Genomic DNA, 22,014 nt, shown 5'->3' on the forward strand with positions numbered 1-22,014 from the left:
ACCAAAGTTTTATAATAAATAGATGTCAAACCATCCGTGCCCGGTGCTTTACCTAATTTTAATTCTTTAATCACTGTCTCAATTTCCTCTCTAGTAACTAAACCATTAATTTCTTGTTTCTGATCTTCTGTTAATTTAGGGAAGTTGACTTCATTTAAATAATTTTCTATGTCTAAAACCTGTATTTTAGTACTCTTATATAATTTTTGATAATAATCTAAAAAAGATTTCTTAATCAAATCCTTATGATATACTAATTTACCATTATAATTTATTTTATCTATAATTCTCTGTCTGTTTCTTTCTTAATTGATAAGCCAACCATCTTCCTGGTTTACTAGCATTGCAAAATGTATTTTGTTTCATATACAGTAAGTTAGTTGCAGTTTGATCAGCCATCAACATATTAAATTGTGTTTTAAGCAATTTTATAGATTCTTTAACCTTTTCATCTGTAGGATTTGAAATCAAAATTTTTTCTTTGGATTTAATCTCATCTTCCAATTCCTTACGTTTCTGAATCTGCTTTTGTCTATGAGCATTATTCATTTGTATCAAAATCCCATGCATAAAAGCTTTACCTGCATCCCATACCATTTACATTGAAGTTCCCTTATACATGTTTAAAACAAAATAATCCTTTAATTGCTCCTTTAATTTTTGAACATTCTTTTCTTGTCTAAATACATTTTCATTCATCCTCCAAGATCTCCTCTCCTCTCTTTCATCAACCAGCTCCATCCAGACTGGACTATGATCCGTCAATGTCCTAGGAAAAATTTTAACATTCTTTACCCTAAAATATAAATCAGTTGTAATAAAAAAAAGTCAATTCTTGAAAACGATTGATGTCTATCTGAAAAGAAGGTAAAGTCTCTGGTGGCTCCCGTGTCAACTAACATTGGGACGATCTGTCCTCCCACCCGTATTTTAACAATGGGCTCCGGGGGAACTTCCGGTGGTTAGCGTCGATGATGGCGGCTACATCATAGCCGTCCTCCTGGGTCAGCATGAGAACCGCGGAATACAGCAGTCACCAGCTGTTCCGCGGCTCGAAATCTCCCTCCCGGGAGAAGGGAGGGAGGAGAGAACCACCCGAATAGAGGTAGAGCATCTCAAACCCCCCCAGGGATTTTTTTTTGGGGGTAGAAAGAGAGCTCCCTTGGAGTTCGGGTTGCCTCCGCCTCCTAGCTGTCTTTGTTTCCTCTGGGAACAAAGTGAAACGCCGCTACCATCTCCGCGTTTAAAGGGATAGGGTGAGTGATTTTTTTTATATAAAGCGGACAGAGCTGGATAAAGGATTTGACTTATTGAGTTTTATTTGATTTTTAGCTTAGGTTGCTCTTTTTCTTTTTGTTTTTTTTTTGTTTGTGTGGAGAGTGAAAGTAAAATGGCGATTTGAAAGTTTTTTTCGGGAGAAAAAGAAAGTGAGTCAAACGGAATGTTATGGACTATATAGTTTTTTCTTTTTAAACTTTTTCCTCTTTTTCTGAAAGTGGTTTTGTGTTTTTGAAATATCTTTTAAACTCTCTTTTGTTTTTTTAAAATTCTTTGAGTATTTTTTTTATAAAGTGGAAATAAGAAATTTTTTTTTTTAAATGGCTTCAAAAACGCAAGCAGCTTCTACAGTTCCTAAGGTGGCTTCTTCTCCTGCGATCTTACCTGTACAACACCCTAAAGCTACACCACCATCTCCTCCTCCTCTGCCAGTAATATCTGTACAAGATATGAAAGATATAATGGGAAATGCAGTAACTCAAATCAGAGGGGAAATGAAGGAGCTTCTAGATCAGAATAAAACTGAAATTAGAGGGGAAGTGAAGAATCTGTTGGAGCAGAATAACACTATTTTGAGGCAAGATATAGTTATGGCTCTATCAGGACTTGCTTCTGTGGTTGAGAAGCTTGACTCTAGAGTTGAAGAGGTTGCAGACAAGGTTGACATCTTGGAAGATAGGTTTGAAGGCATGGAAAAAAAGATGGAAATTTCACAGGATGACATTGTTATGTCTCAGTACAGAGAAATGGAATATGCCTTAAGAATTAGGGGTCTGAAAGAAGATATGCAGCAAGATTTGAGAGAGATTGTGGTAAATGACTTTGCTGTTATTTTGAATAGGGAGAAAGAGGAAATACGCAGAGAGGTTGAAAAATTATTTACAGTTAATTCCTGGATTGCAAAACAGAGAAATTTACCAAGAGATGTGGTGGTTTATTTTGGAAAGAGATCTCTGCGCAATGAAATCATACAAGCCTTCTATAATAAGAGATTCCAGATTGCTGCTCAAGATGTTATTATTTTAAAGGAGATCCCATCTAAAATTCTAAGAAAGAGAAAAGATTTTGCTTTCTTATCTAATGAACTTAAGAAAAGAATGATGCCATTCAGATGGGAGATTCCGATGGGTATTGCTCTGAGCCATGCGGGGACGCATTATAGACTTAATACAGTCACTAAAGCAAAGGAGTTTTACAGTTCGGTCCTGGGAGCAGGCTCACCATCATCTATGATGCAGAAAGTTCTGGATGGTAAAGAGGTTGAACAGCAGTCTGAAGGACCAGGTGTGATGGCGGTTGGAGAGTTACAGTTGGAGTGGTCCCAACAAGCAGAGATTAAAGAGCAAAGAATGACCCGTGCAGCGCATAGACGCAAGGAAAAGGAACAACAGAGGAAAGAGGCTAAAGAATCTCTTCAAGAAAGTGCTTCGTTGCCGGTGGGAGGAGCAAGACCTAAGAGTTCTGCGGCTCATTCTTCAATGGCAGATCTTCAAGCAGTCTTCTCCAGGCTTCTGGTTAAGGGAGATGGTAAAGCTCCTGACTTGGAATGTTAACGGCCTTAATTCCCCCCAGAAGAGAAAGAAAATCTTTCATTATTTAAAGCAACATAATAATGATATTATTTGTTTGCAGGAAACACATATTATAGCTAAAGATCAAAAATATTTAGTCAATGCTCATTTGGGATCTCATTTTGTATCTTCTGCTCCTGGGAAAAAAGGGGGCGTAGTTATTTATGTCAAGCAAAACTTATCAGCCTGTTTGGTAGAATCTGATCCTCAAGGGAGATATGTTATGATTGAAGTTGGTTTATATGGTAAGAAAATACTTATAGTGGGATTGTACGTACCAAACCAACAACAGGAACAATTTTATAGATTGTTACATCAGAAATTAACTTTGTTGGACTATAGATCTGTGATATTAATGGGTGATTGGAATGGTGTGTTAGATACACAAAGAGACAAAAAAGGATCTTCTACTTCTTTTAAACAGGCTAAATTACCTAAAGCTTTTTTTGATTTGAAAGAGGACTGGGAACTACGAGACTATTGGCGTGAACGCAATCAGGACGGTGCTAAATAAATCTATTGCCAAGCCATCAAACCAGACTATCCAAATTCAGGGAGTATCCAGAGAAACTCAATCCCAACCACTCCTGGAACCCCTAACATGCCAAGTGGGACAAGGAATCATTAAACATCAATTTCTATATGTCCCAGACTTTCCGGTCCCATTATTGGGAAGAGATTTGCTTAATAAGTTAAAAGCAACCATTTCCTTTGACAATGGGAAGCAATTAATTCAAGTGCACCACCCAATGGAAGAAATATGGCGTTTGATGATAGTGACAGAAAAAGTAGAAGGTGATAAGTAGCAGCAATTTAATGTCCCACTCCTGTGGGCAGAAGATAACCCTCCTGGATTTACGAAATATGCCACACCCGTTATGGTGGAACTAAAACCACAAGCATATCCTGTTACCGTGCCTCTATAATATTGTACTCCAGGGGCTGCTACTGCCATTCAAGAATTAATCCAAAAATATCTGATAGCAAAAATCATTAGAAAAATTCAGTCACCCTGAAATACTGCAATTCTACCTGTTCGTAAGCCCAAAGGACGGTGGAGACTAGTGCAAGATCTCCGTCCCATTAATAAATTGACATTAACCCTACAAGCAACTGTCCAAAAGGAAAGCACAATTAGTTCAAATGACTGTAATGTATTTAGGCTATGAACTATCACAAGGACAAAGAACTCTGGGCCCCCAGAGAAAGCAAGCTGTGTTACAGATTCCCATCCCCCAAACAAAACAGGAAGTTAGAGCCTTTTTGGGAATTACAGGCTTCTGTAGAATTTGGATTCCTAACTTCACTCTCACAGCTAAACCATTGTACCAAGTTTTAAGGGGACCAGAAAAGGAACCTCTTTTGTGGCAACAAGAACAGACCCAAGCAATGAAACACCTTCAACAGGCTCTTACTACAGCACCAGCTCTAGGACTACCTGATATTTCTAGGTTGTTTTCACTTTATGTTGATGTGAGACAGAATGTGGCTTTAGGAGTCCTTACCCAAAAGCAGGGAAATTGGAATCGACCAGTCGCTTATCTGTCAAAACAGCTGGATATGGCTGCGCGAGGTTGGCCACAATGTTTAAAAATTCTAGCAGCAGTTATGCTGTTACTACAGGAGGCAAATAAGTTAACTTTTTCAGCTCCGGTGGCTGTTTGTACTAGTCATGCCCTGCAGACAATTATTGACAATAAGGGACATTTATGGATTAGCAATCAAAGGATGCATAAGATACAGGCCCTTTTATTAGAAAATCCTCAAGTTACACTGCAAACAGTGCTCTATTCTCAATCCGGCCACTCTTATGCCAATACCAGATTCAACTATGCCCGTGCATAACTGCATGCAAACAATAGAACTACAACATTCTTGCACACCTGACCTTACGGACCAACCATTGCATAATCCAGACTTTCAGTGGTTTACCGATGGATACAGCTTTATGGATCAGGGAATTAGATACTCTGGTTACCCAATTGTTTCTCAAACTGCAACTGTAGAATCAGCACAATTACCTAGCCAAGCAAGTGCACAATTTGCAGAATTATATGCCCTAACCCAAGCATTAGAAATAGCTGCAGGAATTATTTTAAATGTATATACGGACAGTAAATATGCATTTTTGACCATTCATGCACATGCTGCAATCTACAAAGAAAGAGGATATTTGGACTCCACAGGCAAGATCATCCAATATGCAACTTTGATTAAAAGACTTATTAAAGCAGCCCAATTGCCGTCTAAAGTTGCGATCATCCATTGTCCTGGACATCAAAAAGACTCAAGCCTTATTACTCAGGGCAATAGGAAGGCAGACAAAGAAGCCAAAAGAGCTGCATTAGAAGCCCCCCCTCCAGTCGGATGTCACTAGGTTCATGTATTTAGACACTTATTTATTTACTTATTTATTTATTTAATTTTTTTATTAAATAACAAAAAAAGAAAAAGTTTAAAAACATTGAACATGGTAAATCAGACTTGACCAACATCTCAGTTCATTCTTATTCGTAATTAATTAAACTCTGTACAAAAACATCACTCTAAACTCAATCTTAACTTATCTCATCACAGTGACCTCCAAATTTTTTTCCCCACCATTTATAAAATTTATTCCATATTTGGTAAAAATCCATAACATCCTGATTTTTGAATCTTTTAGTTAACCTATCTAATTCTGCGCAATGCATAATTTTATAAATTAAAATTTCCCCACTAGGTACAGCTGTATTTTTCCAATTCTGAGCGAATACTATTCTTGCCGCTGAAACCACATGAATAAATAAATACATATCCTCTTTACTAACATTTTCTTCAACAATTCCTAACAAAAATGTCTCAGGCTTATATTGAATATTTTGTATGCTCATTTCTGTTACCCATTTCCAAACCATATGCCAATACCCCTGTGTTTCCTTACATGACCATCACACATGAAAAAAGGTGCCCCTTTCTTTTTTACATTTCCAGCATAAGGCTGAGTATCCTTTATACATTTTGGCTAGTCTTGCTGGAGGGAGATGCCATCTATAAATCATCTTATATGAATTTTCTTTATAGGATGACGCCAATGTAATTTTATTGTTTCACATCCATACCTGTTGCCATTGATCCAAATTAATATTATGTCCTAAATCCATCACCCATGTCACCATTGTTTCTTTAACTTGTTCTTCAAATAACCTATGTTCCAATAAATGTTTATAAATATTCTTTATTTGTTTTTTCTTTGGATCAAGCAAAATTTTATCTAGTCCCGTATCTTGTTTAGACACTTATTTAGAACTTGATCCTACATATACAAAAGAGGAAAGCCAAAAGTTGAGGCAGGATGTACAAGCCGAACTGGTTAAAGGCTGGTACACCCTTCCCGATGGGTGCATTGCTGTTCCTCTTGCGCTTGCCCGTCCCCTTATTTTTCAGGCCCATAAGCAACATCACTTGGGAAAAACTGCATTATTACAGCAGCTTGAACGATTTTTCTATCTTCCCTTTGCTTCTTCACTAACAGCACAAGTATGGTCTCAATGTTCCATTTGTGCCCAAACCAATGCATGCCAAGGACCGGTAGTACCACCTGGTCGACAACCAATCGCTTATTTTCCAATGGATTATGTCATTGTTGATTTTACTGATATGCCTAGGAGTAAGAAATATATAGCCCTGTTAATTATAATCGATACATATTCAGGGTGTATTGAGGCCTTTCCAACTGTAAATAAGAAAGCTATACAGGTTGCCAGAATCTTTCTTAAAGAAATTATTCCTAGATTTGGTTGCCCTTCTAGGATTTCATCAAATAATGGCCCTGAGTTTGTACACCAAATTAATAAGGCTTTAGCCCAGGCATTAGGAATTAAGTGGAGATTTCACTGTGCCTTTCACCCCCAATTGGCTGGAAGGGGGGAATGTGCTAATCGCACAATTAAAATCCTTATTACCAAATTTTGTTTGGAAACTCATCTCCATTGGCCAGATGTTTTGCCTATGGTCTTGTATGCAATCAGACTGGCCCCCTGCACTAAATTACAACTTAGGCCTTATGAGCTCATGTTTGGCCATCCCCTTTGTCTATTTAAACCTGACAGTCAGGGCTGGCTGGACTTGGCTCATAAGGGGGGAATAAACCAACAGAAATTGTTACATCAGTTACAGCTTCATAATTTAGCTGTTTCAAATTTGTGCCATTATATGATGGAACAACTACCCCCTCCAGTGGTCATGGCAACACATGGGTTCAAACCAGGAGATAGAGTATGGGTAAAACACTGGAAATCAGATCCCTTGAGCCCAAGATGGAAAGGACCATATACTGCTGTCATGTGTTCTCCTTTGGCAGTGAAAACCTTGGAGGGAAAGTCCTGGATCCACTGGAGTAGATTGAAAGCAGCTACACCTGCCGATCCAGTAACTTACAAGGTGGATAAAACTGACAAACCTTTAGTGTTGAAATTTACAAGAAATACACCCTGTCGAACCCTACCGGCAATGGGTTCTCAACACATGGTGTGAACAACAAACCTTGCTGAGACACTCTGGAAGCTGTCTCTCTACACACAGTGGAAGATATGAGGATTCTACAACTCATAATATCTGTTTGTTATTTAATATGGGAAATATACACACACATTCCTACACAAATCAGTGCAATGGCTACACGAGAGATCATACCGCAGAAACCCTCTAATAGAAAACTATTGAGTAGTACACACAAAGAAAGAACAAAAACACAGGGAAACCAGGATTGTCAAAACTGCATCAAAATTACAAAACAAGGAAGCCAGATAAGTAGGACTTTGGGTTATCATACAATGAAACCAGAAGGGTGCCAAGATAGCTCCCCTAGCTCTTGTACATACAATAGAACTACATATAAAGTTTGTAGAAAAGGGGTCCAAGATCAGTGTTATAACTCGAAGTCGGATCCTGATAGTTGGCCTTACAAATCCGAACACATAGAACAAGAGGGAGCTCTAGGGACCAGGCACTATTAGGAATCTTTCAATGGAAAACCAACTTACACTCCAATTTTAGCATTACCTTTGATGTTTGCAAGGCAGCTAATTATTGGGCTGCAATAGATGGCTGTGGAGGGATCGGTCATATCCACAGCTATATTCCAAACCATAAGTACTTGTGCCCACCGGATGGATGTGCAGTCTCCACGGTCAGATGTAAGTGGTGGTCATGTATTAAGTGGCATACCCAAGACCCAAAAGAAATGGAGCACATCTTGTTTGAAAAGAATAATACAAAAGCAGACTCCTGTGGAATGGATAACTGTAATTTGGTGACTCTCACAGTCAAGAATGGCAGTTGGTTCCTGGAACAAAATAGATGGGAATATAAAACATTGCCCCCTAAAGATCCTGAATTGGAAGTAAAATGATGGAAGTTTAAGCAGGGAAACTTCCAAAGGGGGGAATAATGTGGATTAATGAACAATTAATGAAAAATCACTAAAATAATGATTGTGTCTGTATAATTACTAGAATAATGCTGTGTTAGCAATATGTTACTGACCATATCTGTTCACATTAATTACAGAGATTAATGAATACACAGTAGATTCCTGTTCTGCAGGGAAAATGTGTTTGCATAAAGTGGCTAGAACAAACATGTGTATTGTACTATAGTTCATAAGGATTTGATTGGTAAAAGGGGATGGATGTATTTCTGCTTCAGGTTCAAGAAGAATAGAATAGAATAGAATAGAATAGAATAGAATAGAATAGAATAGAATAGAATAGGATAGGATAGGATAGGATAGGATAGGATAGGATAGGATAGGATAGGATAGGATAGGATAGGATAGGATGGATAGGGTAGGGTAGGGTAGGGTAGGGTAGGGTAGGGTACTTTATTGGCTACTCAAGGAATTGGTCTGTAGTGCATAAGCTCTCAGTATATGTGCAAACAATGAAGTATATAACCATAAGATACCAGTGGAGAAGGTAGTAGAATCAGAATAGAATCAGAATAGATTCTGATTGGAAGGGACCTTAGAGGTCTTCTAGTCCAGCCCCCTGCTCAAGCAAGAGATCCTATACCATTTCAGAAAAGTGACTGTCCAGTCTCTTCTGAAAAACATCCAGGATGAAGCCCCCACAATGTCTGAAGGAAAGCTGTTCAACTGGTTAATTTTCCCCATTGTTAGGAAGTTTCTCCTTAATTCCAGGTTGCTTCTCTCTTTGATCAGTTTGATTGTTTCTTGTCCTGCCCGCTGGTGCTTTGGAAAATAAAGTGACCCCCTCCTCTTTGTGGCATCCTTTCAAATACTGGAATACTGCTATCATGTCCCCCCTCATCCTTCCCTTCTCTAGACTAGCCAAACTCAAATCCTGCAACCATTCTTCATATGTTTTAGTCTCCAGGTCTTTAATCATCTTAGTTGCTCTTCTTTGTACTTTTTCCAAAGTCTCAACATCTTTTTTGTAATATGGTGATCAAAACTGGATGCAGTGTTCCAGGTATGGACTTACTAAAGCAGTACTAATACTTCAAGTGATTTTGATTCTATGCCACTGTTTATACAATCAAGGATTGTATTAGCTTTTTTGGTTGCTGCCTCACACTGCTGCATCATGTTTAAGTCATTGTCCACTAGGACTCCAAAGTCCCTCTTACAGTTACTGTTTTTGAGCCAGGTTGCACCTAATCTGTACTTGTACCTTTGGTTTTTCCTGCCCAGGTGTAAAACTTTGGTTTTCTCCACATTAAATTTCATTTTGTTGGATAGGGCCCATTGTTCAAGTATGTCAAGATCTTTTTGGAACCTAAGCTTGTCTTCTGGGGTCTTCCTGCTAGCTTAATGTCATCTGCAAAAATGATGAGTTCCCCTTCTATTCTCTCATCCAAGTCATTTATGATGATATTGAAGAGTACTGGGCTTAAGACAGAACCTTGTGGTACCCCACTGCTCTGTTGTTGTTAGTTGCAAAGTCATGTCCAACCCATCGCAACCCCATGGACAACGTTCCTCCAGGCTTTCCTGTTCCTCTACCATCTTCTGGAGTCCATTTTAAGCTCACGCCTATTGCTTCAGTGACTCCATCCAGCCACTTCATTCTCTGTTGTCCCCTTCTTCTATTGCCCTCAATCTTTCCCAGCATTAGGCTCTTCTCCAGTGAGTCCTTCCTTCTCATTAGATGGCCAAAGTACTTGAATTTCAACTTCAGGATCTGGCCTTCTAAAGAGCAGTCAGGGTTGATCTCTTCTAGGACTGACCGGTTTGATCACCTTGCAGTCCAGGGGATTCTCAGGAGTCTTCTCCAGCACCAGAGTTCAAAGGGCTCCATTCTTTGGCGCTCGGCCTTTCTTATGGTCCAACTTTCACAGCCATACATTGCAACTGGAAAACCATGGCCTTGACTATAGTACTTTTGTTGGCAGGGTGATGTCTCTGCTTTTTAGTATGCTGTCTAGATTTGCATAGCTTTCCTCCCCAGGAGCAAGCGTCTTTTAATTTCTTGGCTGCAGTCCCCATCTGTGGTGATCACGGAGCCAGGAAGATAAAATCTGTCACTACCTCCATTTCTTCCCCATCTATTTGCCAGGAATTGAGAAGGCCAGATGCCATGATCTGGTTTTCTTAATGTTGAGTTTCAAACCAACTTTTGCACTCTCCTTCTTCACCCACATCAAGAGGCTCGTTAGTTCCTCTTCACTTTCTGCCATTAGAGTGGTATCATCTGCATATCTTAGGTTGTTGATATTTCTCCTGGCAATCTTAATTCCAACTTTTGATTCAGCTAGCCCTGCCTTTCTCATGATGTGCTCTGCATATAAGTTAAATAGGCAGGGCGACAGAATACAGCCTTGCCGGACTCCTTTCCCAATTTTGAACCAATCAGTGGTTCCGTGTCCAGTTCTCACTGTTGCTTCTTGACCTGCATATAGGTTTCTCAAGAGACAAATAAGATGGTCTGGTACCCCCATCTCTTTAAGAACTTGCCACAATTTGTTGTGATCCACACAATCAAAGGCTTTTGCATAGTCAATGAAGGAGAAGTAGATGTTTTTCTGGAACTCCCTAGCTTTCTCCATGATCCAGTGTATGTTGGCAATTTAATCTCAAGTTCCCCTGCCTCTTTGAAATCCTGCCTGTACTTCTGGATGTTCTCAATCCTCATACTGCTGGAGTGTAGCTTGTAGGATTTTAAGCATAACTTTATTTGCATGTGAAATGAGTGCAATGGTGCGATAGTTTGAACATTCTTCGGCATTGCCCCTTTCTTTGGAATTGGAATGTAAACTGACCTTTTCCAATGCTGTGGCCACTGTTGAGTTTTCCAAATTTGCTGGCAAATTGAGTGTAGCACTTTTACTGCATTGTCTTTTTAGATTTTGAATAGCTCAGCTGGAATACTGTCACCTCTACTAGTTTTGTTGTTGCTCAGATTTTCTAAGGCCCATTTCACTTCACATTCTAGGATGTCTGGTTCGAGGTCAGTGACCATCTCATTGTGGTTATCTGGGACGCTAAGCTCATTCTTGTATAGTTCTTCTGTGTAATTTTGCCACCTCTTCTGAATCTCTTCTGCCTCTGTTAGGTCCCTGCCATTTTGGTCCTTTATCATGCCCATTTTTGCATGAAACATTCCCTTCATATCTCCAATACTTTCCTCTATTTAGATGCAATAACATTAAAAATGACGTTGAGTTTGGTTTGTCAGCCATCCATCTGGTGGTGCTCCCTGACCACAAGTGTTTTGTACTTATCCCTTTCCTCTCTGCCTTCTTGCTCTTTAGCTGCCTGGCCAATGCTGGGGTTTCTAGGTATGATGTGCTGATCTGGGCCCTTAGCCGCAGCTCAGCTGCTCTGCCATGTGCTCTCAGCTGCTGCTGTGGGCACTTCAGCTTGCTATTATACTTAGTTCTTAATAGAATAGAATAGAATAGAATAGAATAGAATAGAATAGAATAGAATGGAATGGAATGGAATGGAATGGAATGGTATGGAATGGAATGGAATGGAATGGAATGGAATGGAATGGAAGCTGGAAGAGACCTTGGAGATTTTCTAGTCCACCCCCCTGCTCAAGTAGGAGAACCTATACCATCTCAGACAAGTGACTGTCCAGTCTCTTCTTAAAAATCTCCAGTGATGGAGTGTCCATGATTTCTGTGGGTGAGCTGTTCCACTGGTTTGATTGTCCTCACTGTCAGGAAGTTTCTCCTTAATTCCAGGTTGCTTCTCTCTTTGATCAATTTCCAATCATTGTTTCTCATCCTTCCCTCTGGTGCTTTGGTGAATACCATGACCCCCTATTCTTTGTGGCAGCCTCTCAAATACTGGAATACTGCTACCATGTCTCCCCTATTTCTTCTTTTCTTTAGACTTGCCAAACCCAAGTTCTGCAGCCCTTCTTCATATGTTTTAGTCTCTAGACCTTGGATCATCTTAGTTGGTCTTCTCTGAATTTTTTTCAAACTCTCAACATCTTTTTTTGTGATATGGTGACCAAAATTGGCTGCACTATTCCTGGTGTGGTCTTACTAAGGTTTTATAAAGCGGTACTAATACTTCATGTGGTCTTGATTCTATGCCTCTGTTTATACAACCCAAGATTGTATTAGCTTTTTTGGTTGCTGATGCACACTGCTGGCTCATAGTCAAGTGATCGTCCACTAGGACTCCAAGGTCCCTCTCACAGTTACTGTTTTTGAGCCAGATCTCGCCCAATCTGTACTTGTACCTTTGATTTTTCCTGCCTAAATGTAATACTTTGCTTTTCTCCATATCAAATTTCATTTGGTTGGATAGGGCCCATTGTTCAAGTTGGTCAAGATCTTTTGGATCCTGAGTTTGTCTTCTGGGGTATTGGCTACTCCTTTCAGTTTGATGTCATCTGCATATTTGATGAGTTCCCCTTCATTTCCCTCATCTGAGTCATTAATGAAGATATTTAAGAGTACTGAGCCTAAGATGGACCCTTGTGGTACCCCACTGCTTACGTCTCTCCATGTGGATGTGGTGCCATTGAGGATTACTCATTGAGTATGGTTTGCCAGCCAGCTACAGATCCATCTGTTGGTAATGTTGTCTATCTCACCTTTTTCTAGCTTACCAAGAAGTAAGTTGTGGTCTACTTTATCAAATGCCTTACTGAAATTTAAGTATACTACATCCACACCATTTCGTTGGTCTACTAGTTTAGTCACTTTATCGAAGAATGAAACAAGGCTTCCATGGTTTGAATATCACCCCGATGGGCTTCTCTTCCCATTGTTCCTTTTTTTCTGACCCCAAGGGACTATCAGGGTCTTTGCAGGTTGTCTTTTCCCAGCCATTTGGACAGATCTAGCTCTCCAGAAGCGGGTTTCAAGGATACTTCCCCCAGGTTTGATCTCTTCCCCTTGAGCTGACATTGTTTGCATGGTCCTCATAGCAGGGGCAGTTTCCTCTCCAAGTTGATTACAATTGCAGATCTAGCCTAATATCAGAGCTGCCCCAACCCAATCCCTTAGGAAAGAAAGACCCTTGAGTCCATTAGACTGAAGCAAAAGTTTCTTTTACTAAAGGAAGTTGGTCATAAGATCAGGCTAGATCTAAGGTTTTCCTGAGTGAAAACCTTATTTTAGGATAATTCACATTATTTCTCAGAATGCATGTCCTTGATGCTGCTGGTACAAATTAATTCCGGGCTTCTCTGGATTTATTACCTGTCATTCCCCCCTCCCTGTTTCCCATCAGGTATACACACAGTTATTGCCCATTTATCCACCCCCCTTTCTCCTCCAGCCTTTGATGGCAGGATGCCAGTATGGTGCCAGCTGGAACTGGCAGACCTGACAGTATGATTCCAAGCTTTGTATTTCCCCAAAAATATTGATCAGTCAGAACAGCTTCAAGGGGCTGTAGGATACTTGATCTGGAAAAAAGATGACTGAGGGAAGACATAGTATCATTATTCAGGCAGATAAAAGGATCATATAGGTGATTTGGCGCTATTTCCACTGCCACAGAAGCTAAGATCAGAAACAATGAATAAAAGTTGCTCATATTTTGTTTAAATATAATAGAAAAAACCTCCTGACTATACATTCTTTACAATGATAGAACAGTCTGTTTATAGAATTTGTGGGGTTTCCATATTGTAGGTTTTTAAGAAGACTTGAAGATGGTTTAATTGATTTTCCTACACATAGCAGGTGGTTGTATAGATGAATTCCACAATTCTATGATTCTGTGAGCTCCATAAATTCATTGTGAGCATTCTTTGACCTTTTCCTAAAGGTCTGATCTTACTTGCAGTGATTAACATTAAAGATTGCAAACATAACAAAGTTAAATATAGTTAAATACTTACTGTTAAGCTAACAAGCCTTTTAATTATCTGGCTTCAAATCTCTGTTAAGAAAGCATTCTTGGTATCTTTCATATTTAGTATTGATGGCATGATAAAGCTAGGAGAAATGTATAACTGAAATAGTGTAACATTGTAAAGACTTTGTAACTGATATTACATACTATAAAAAGTATTGTATGTTTATGATTTACAGTAGTAGTGTAATGCTCAGTTTAATTCCATGATTTTCCTAGGTAATGTTTCTTATCAGAACATTGCTATAGGAGTGATAGGACAGCAGGTGCCTCTAGAAACCAGCAAAAACTATCCTTCCAGAATAAAAACCTTACTTTTGACTGCCTCTTCTTTGTCCAATTATAAATATGTACCAAATAACAATCAGGTTTGTCAAACTTTCTTGTTTCTCAAGTTAGAAGTCCATGCATTTGTGGAGTTGAATTACACTGGCAACACAGTTGATGCAAGCCCTGGCAATGTCAGATGTTCTCATTCTTGTACAAGACTGTGATAATTGATGAATGACCAGGTTGCTGGATTCTGACAGCCTTTGCACCCTGCCAGTTCAAGCATTACAAGTATGAAATAGCCAATTACTTGAATACCTATTGAATGTAACAGACCAATGAAGAAATTGCTACTATGGTCGTAGAGATGGAGGAAGGCCAAAATAATGTTCTGATCTTAGCATTTGTGCTCATTATAGCTTGATAAGATTCTTGGAAAGCCAAGCGATGAGTATCAGGTATTTCCCCATTTAAATTGCAAGTGTCTTGCTTTGTATTGATTTAAGGTTTATGATGCATGTTACCATCATGTTACTCTGGTCCTAATTTGCGGAAATAAATCCTCCTTTTAAAAGATAGTTAAATAGGTAATAGGGGTAGTCATGGCCATAGATTTTGTGCAAAAGCATTAAATACAATTTTTGCTTGGAATGAAAAGTCATATAGTGTGCCAAGTGTTAATACTTGGCAGGCATTTGCTATTGACAGAACAATTTATCTTGATAAAGGACAGTGAAAAATTCCAATCTATTCACTGACATCACATTATCAGCAGTAATATATGACTGTGTCTAAATATTAGGTTGAGTTTAAATTCAGTTGAGGGGGTTCCAGCAATTTTCCTGTAAATATATTGTGTATCAGACAAGGTAAAAATTACTGTTTTTACCGTGACCTATTTTTAGGTAGGATTTAAAGTTTTACTATCCTTAATGAAATAGATCATAATGTTTCCTCTTTTTTTATGAGTTTGTTCGTTTTTGTAAGGATTTAGCAAGAAAACAGGCATTGTTAGATCTGATAAAACATAAACAGCAGTTAGAAAAATATACAGAAATATAGAAGCTATATTTCCAACTGGATCAAAGAACGTCATAATCATGGTTTGAGTTAAAAGACAGATGCAATTTATAAAATGCATTTCAATAATTAACTATACCTTTGTACTGGGTATATACAGAAAGTGTGGAGAAACTATCAAATTACCCAGCATGTACAGAAAAATCTTCTAAAGGAAAGAAGGCTTTATCTGCACAATATTACAATTTCAATCTAAATTAAAATGGAAAGCCTGTAATAAAGCATACTCTTCTGCAAAAGAATCTGGAACATGTGTTCATGTTATCTGTTTTTACTGTCCTTGTCACAATGCCTAGAAGTAGTGGAAAGTAGGTAGACAAGAATTATGTTGCACTGTATACTGTTTTGAATTCTCTTCTGAAAAGATGCCATTACCTCTGAAGGCAAAAGTGCTTCCTGTTCAAGTAGTTATTTCTTCTCTGTAGCACAATCATTCTGTTACTTTAGAAACCATTTTTGAAGATGTTAAGTCCTCAGCGAAATGGCAAATAACGCATGAAGCAGTCGCAGTTCTCAGGAGCCTCTTTATTAGTGTACAGCACATTGGTTACAAGACGCCGACAATGCCCAAATTCCTCTGCTCCTTTTAAAGGTGATCCCTGGGCCAAACGGCAACATTTGGCGTGCTTGCACTTCACGCATGCGCGCAAGTGCTGGCGACAGCCAGTCTGGTCCCGGGCAGCTTGCACCTGCCTGGGACCGTTGCAACGTCCCGAGCCTGCCTTCACAGGCTCAGGACATAACACCCCTTCCCACCCGGCTAAGAGTATAACCACATAAATAGTAATACGCGACCTCAACACGAGTGTGAGACCCACACTAGCTCTATGTACCAAGTCATTAGTTTGGCTTCCATTTTCCCCCAGTGTTCAATATTCCTACTTGTACAGGAATACCCTCTATTAACTCTGCTTTGCCAGTAGTGTTACAAAATCTTCTAGATATTTAGGAGATCTTCTAGCTCTCTGTGACCTCCGAATTTCCTGGTACCCTCCAAGTACCCCTTGACTAGGGGGTGCTATATGCTTGTCCCCATTGTTTGACCCTGATGGTCTCCAAGGACTGGGCTCCAACGCCTGGCCTGCTTGCTTGCCCACCGGGTTCATCAGGCCAAGGCTTTGTTCTCTGCTTAACCTGGTTGTCCTGCCTGGTTGCAGGCTTTCTGGCCCTTCTAAGTGGCTGCCACCGTTGGGCAACTCTGTAGAGCCTCTCAGGTCTGCCCTAGACCTATCATGAGGCTGTCTTCCCCCACGTTCCCGTTCCATAGTCAGGCTTTCTAGGTTCTCAGTACTATCCCAAAACTCAGTTGTCCCCTGAGTGATGCCAGAGGTGTTGTAATCGGGATTCGGTTCCTCGACCACCTACCTATGTGCTTGCCCCTTCCTAGGAACAGTGGCAGTGTTGGGCCAACTAGACGGAATGTGTGCCAGCTCTCTTGCAGGGTGTAGGTTGTTTGGATGCTCCCTGTTATTCTCCCTGACCGGAGTACTGAATGATGCTGGTGTATAGTGATTATGCCCCTGGGGTAACTCCCTGGCTGGAGTAGGCACTGGTGTTCTAGTCAGACCCCATGAATTCCAGTTTGGAGCACTCGCGGAATCTTGGAATGGGCTATCTGTGGCTTCCCCGTTGATTACGGGCTGCAGCCCACACCCTTCCTTTTGCCCATAGAGGTCCCCCTCCCCCCCTGGAAAAGAACCAGGAGTCTCAGTAGGAAAGTCCCGTCTTGTGCGTAGCTGATTGATGTGTCGTCGCAGGACACGACTGTCGTCCAGGGAAACCTCGTAGGACAAAGGACCTGTGACCTTGGACACTGTGGCAGGGACCCATAAATGACCAGGCCCATAGTTACGAGTCCAAACCGGGGCACCCACTAGCAGTTGTTTAGGTGCCCTGGGGTGTGTGATTTTAGAAGGTAGTCTGTCCAGGTGCAACAGATCAAGCTTAATAGTCAGTTTGCACCCTCAACGAAGTTCAGCTGGGCTCCTCCCAGTAGAAGTGGAAGGTGTAGTGCGATAAGAAAGGAGGAAGTCAGCCAACCTGTGATGCCAGTCTCCATAGGTCAGTTTCTTTAAAGCATCCTTGGTGATGTAAACCATGCGTTCAGCCATACCATTGGTGGAAGGGTGGAAAGGCGCAGAGGTGGCATGACGAATCATGTTGGCCTGTAAGAAAGCTTGGAATTCGGAAGAAGTGAATTGAGGGCCATTGTCAGATACTAAAACATCAGGAAGCCCATGTGCAGCAAAAATCCCCCTGAGTACTTGAATAGTCTTTGCAGTGGTGGTGGAAGAGACAGGTACAACCTCAAGCCATTTTGAATGGCTATCAACTAGGACCAAGAAGAATTGATCCTGAAAGGGCCCAGCGTAATCAATGTGCACCCGAGACTATGGAGACTGTGTTTCCTCCCATCTATGCACAGGAGCCTGGGGCATTTCTGGGCGTGAGCATTGACAAAGGTGGCATGCGTGCACCTTAGCTTCAATGTCTTTGTCTAACCCAGGCCACCACAAATGGCTGCGCGCAAGCACCTTCATACGTACAATGCCAGGATGACCCTTGTGGAGGGAACCTAAGACCCTAGTCCTCATTGAAGTAGGAATGACAACTCTGCTGCCCCACAGCAGACAACCGTGGAAAGTGGATAACTCATTCCTTTTAGACCAGAAACTCTGAAACTCAGTACCTGGACAGCTCTCTGGCCATCCAGATAAAACCCAAGACAGCACACGGAAGAGTGTGAGATCTGTGGTTGATTCAGCAGCCACATCCCTGGCATCTAAAGGAGACTCAGGCAAAGCCTGAATTGAAAGGATGTTGATTGTAGGTGCAGGGTCAGCCTCTACTACTGGCAGGGGTAATCTTCTGAGGCCATCAGCATGGCCCATTTCTTTCCCAGGTTTGTGAATTAAGGAAAAATCATAGGCTGACAGAAAGATAGACCATCTCAGCATTCTGGGGGAGATGATTTGGGGGGTTTGTTTATGAGTGGTAAACAACCCCAACAAAGGCTTATGGTCAGTGAAGACCGTGAAATGTCTGCCATATAAGAAATCATGGAACTTTTTGATTCCAGCAACAACAGCTAAAGCCTCCCTGTCTATTTGAGCATAATTTCGCTCTGCAGAAGACAAGGTTCTGGAGTAATATGCTGAGTTCCATCCGGTCTGAGGTGGCTTAGTACTGCTCCCACCCCATAAGGAGAAGCATCAGAAGCGATGCACACAGGAAGGGACTCATTGAAATGTGCAAGCACACTGTTAGAAGTGAGTAAGGCCTTAACCTCATTGAAACTTGCTTCATGTTTTTGTGACCACTGCCACACTGCCTGTTTGTCCAGGAGCCTATGAAGTGGTTCGGCTACATTAGCCTTGTTTGGAAGGAAGGAGTTGTAGAAATTCAAAAGGCCCAGAAAGGCCTGTAGTTCGGCCTTGAACTTTGGCCTAGGAGCATGCATAATAGCTTTTAATTTGGACTCAGCAGGGTGAATCCCATTAGCATCGATTTTGAATCCCAGAAAATCTGTAGAAGGCACCCCAATTTTACATTTGTCCTTCTTGAGTTTGAGGCCCGTTTCCCTGAACCTCAGTAGAACAGCCCTTAATCTCTCAGCTAAGTTGTGTGTAGAGTCTCCAGCAATTAAGGCATCATCAAAATAGGGGCAAACCCCTGGTATATCCCGTAGTGTGTTTTCCATTATGCTTTGGAAAATTCCAGGAGCCACATTTACTCCAAATTGTAGCCTTTTCACCTTGAATGCCCCCCTGTGGGTTACAATGGTTTGAGCTACAGCAGCAGCATCGTCAACAGGCAACTGTTGATATGCCTGAGCTAGGTCAAGCTTTGCAAAAACACGCCCCCCCCTTGAGGGAGGCCAGAATATGACTGACAACAGGGACAGGATAGGCATGTTGCTGCAATGCCTTATTCAGAGTGCATTTGTAATCTGCACAGATGCGAATGTCCCCATTAGCCTTAAGAGTCTCCCAAGGGCTGGAGTCAACAGGTTCTAAGACTCCTTGCTGAATCAATTTGTCCAGTTCAGTGTCAATTTTACCTTTTAAGGCAAAAGGAACCCTTCTCGCTTTAATTCTAAGAGGGGTGACAGTGGGGTCTATTTTAAAGACACAGGGGGTCCTTTGTATGTGCCCAGCTGTGGGCTGAAAACATCTGCAAATTCCTTGCAGACTTCCTGTAGGTCTACTGTTTGCAAGCTATTGCGCCCTGTGACATGTATTCCCAAGGCCTCAAACCAATCGAGTCCTATGAGACTCGTTCACTCACCCCCTACACCAATACATCTAATGGACCTTCAAAATCCATATACTGTACATTAAGGGTGGCCTCCCCCTTAACACACACTCTGGAGTTTTGAAAGTCTGTTAACACAATGTCAGAAGGCCTCAGCTTGGCCTGAAAGCCACTGCCAGAACAAATCTTTCTGCAAGTATGTATGGAAATGATTGAAAGTGCAGACCCAGTATCTAGTTCCAGTGACAGTTTTTTCTTAATGGACTTGTGTGTGCCTGTCCTTTAAATGCTTCTTCGCGAAGCACAGAAACCACCCTGTTTTGGCTGGGGACCCTGGTACCTTTCAGGCGCAATTCTTCTCGGGGTTGTACCTTCTGATGGCCCAGACACACAGCTGCAATGTGGCCCTGCTTTCCGCATGTTCTACAGATAGCAGAGCGAAATCTGCAGTCGGTCCTCTTGTGTCGACCTCCACATCCGAAGCACTTGGGGACAGCTGAGGGGCTTTCCTTCCGCTTCCCTTCTTTTGTTGGGTAGAAATGGTCAACTTCATCGTCGGGATCCTCTTCTGAGTTCCCTTGAACTCCTTCCTGGTGCACAGACACAGCTTCTGGATTACTTCTGATCAGCCTCATGTTCTTGATTGCGCCACCTGCTGCCTCTTCTGCAGTAACCTCTCTCAAGGCATCTTGGAAAGGTAAGTCTTCTTTAGCGAAAAGTCTCTGCTGCAATTCTCTATGTCTCAGTCCACATACAAATCTGTCTCTTAGCCTTTCTTCTAAGTCTTTAAACTCGCAGTGTTTAGCGGCTTTTCTCAGTGCAGCAATGTACTCTTTAGCTGGTTCACCGGACCGTTGGTCCCTCTGTTCAAAAGTATGGCACCAAGCGATAACAGACAACTTGGGCTGGAAGTGTTCCTTTAGCAGTTTCTTCAGATCTGTGTAGGTGACAGATTCTAGAGGTGCAGGTGCTGCTATGTTTTCAGCGATCTCAAATGCGTCTTGACCACAAACACACAGCAGGGTGGCGGCTTTTAAACTATCTTCTCTCACTTGATTGACCTTAAGATAGTTTTCTACTCTGGCCACATAAGACTCCCATCTTTCGATGCGTGACATCGAATTCTGAAAGTCTACCTACTTTTGCCATCTTAGTAGTATAGGAAGGGTCTATCAGCCAGCTTACCCCCAACGCTTGCTGAATTGGCTGGCAGCTGCTGAGTTTAACGCCGTTTCCTACTGCTCAGGACTCCAAGGTATGCTTACAACTTGTCTGTAGTCGTTGTAAGGCATCCCACCCTCGTCGCCAGTGTTAAGTCCTCAGCAAAATGGCAAATAACGCATGAAGCAGTCGCAGTTCTCAGGAGCCTCTTTATTAGTGTACAGCATACTGGTTACAAGACGCCGACAACGCCCAAATCCCTCTGCTCCTTTTAAAGGCGATCCCCGGGCCAAACGGCAACATTTACCGCACTTGCACTTCGCGCATGCGCGCGAGTGCTGGCGACAGCCAGTCTGGTCCCGGGCAGGTGCAAGCTGCCTTCACAGGCTCAGGACATAACAGAAGAGTTAAAGAGTTCAGATATATTTTGAAAATGAAGTGAAAACCCAATCCATTTCTTCAAAGAGGGGAGCATAACAAAGGATCCTGTTCCAAGGAAAAGGAAAAAAAATGCTGAAATGTCCTCTTTTCCTGAATTTTCACAGCATCTCATGTTATTTTTGTATCCACTTCCTATTTACTGTCTCTTTCAATGGAATGATCCTTCAACTCCAGGTACCAGGAGGACTCTAAGGTCCTTATTGAAGTTACTACTTATACTTCCAAGCCCTATCCCACAAAAGAAACCAACAAATAGCCTTAGAAAGGCCAAACATGACATAAGAAGAAATACAATTTAGATGCAAATGTTTCTAGCCTGGATATATACACCCAATCATTTGATTCAGATCAGTGCTGAAGTAGCTTGGCTATATTTTAATTGCAGCTTTGTTGCTCGGATTCTTACAGATGAAAAGATCATGGCTGGTATCTTCACTTTTGGTCAGTTCTTGAATCAGTTTAATTCAAGCCCATTAAGGTCAGTTGTCCCATGTTCCTTCCTTATATTAACCATTTTCTAGATTAGGGATAGAAAGCTTCTGGCTCCTATGGTCCTATATTGACTCTGAGCAACACACTCTTCTTGAGTTGCTCTGAGACACATAATGTTGTGGTACTGCTGGAATTTGC

Source organism: Crotalus tigris, unplaced genomic scaffold (assembly GCF_016545835.1).
Source record: "Crotalus tigris isolate CLP2741 ecotype Arizona unplaced genomic scaffold, ASM1654583v1 scf7180000017753.6788120, whole genome shotgun sequence".
In the NCBI taxonomy this organism is placed as follows: domain Eukaryota; kingdom Metazoa; phylum Chordata; class Lepidosauria; order Squamata; family Viperidae; genus Crotalus; species Crotalus tigris.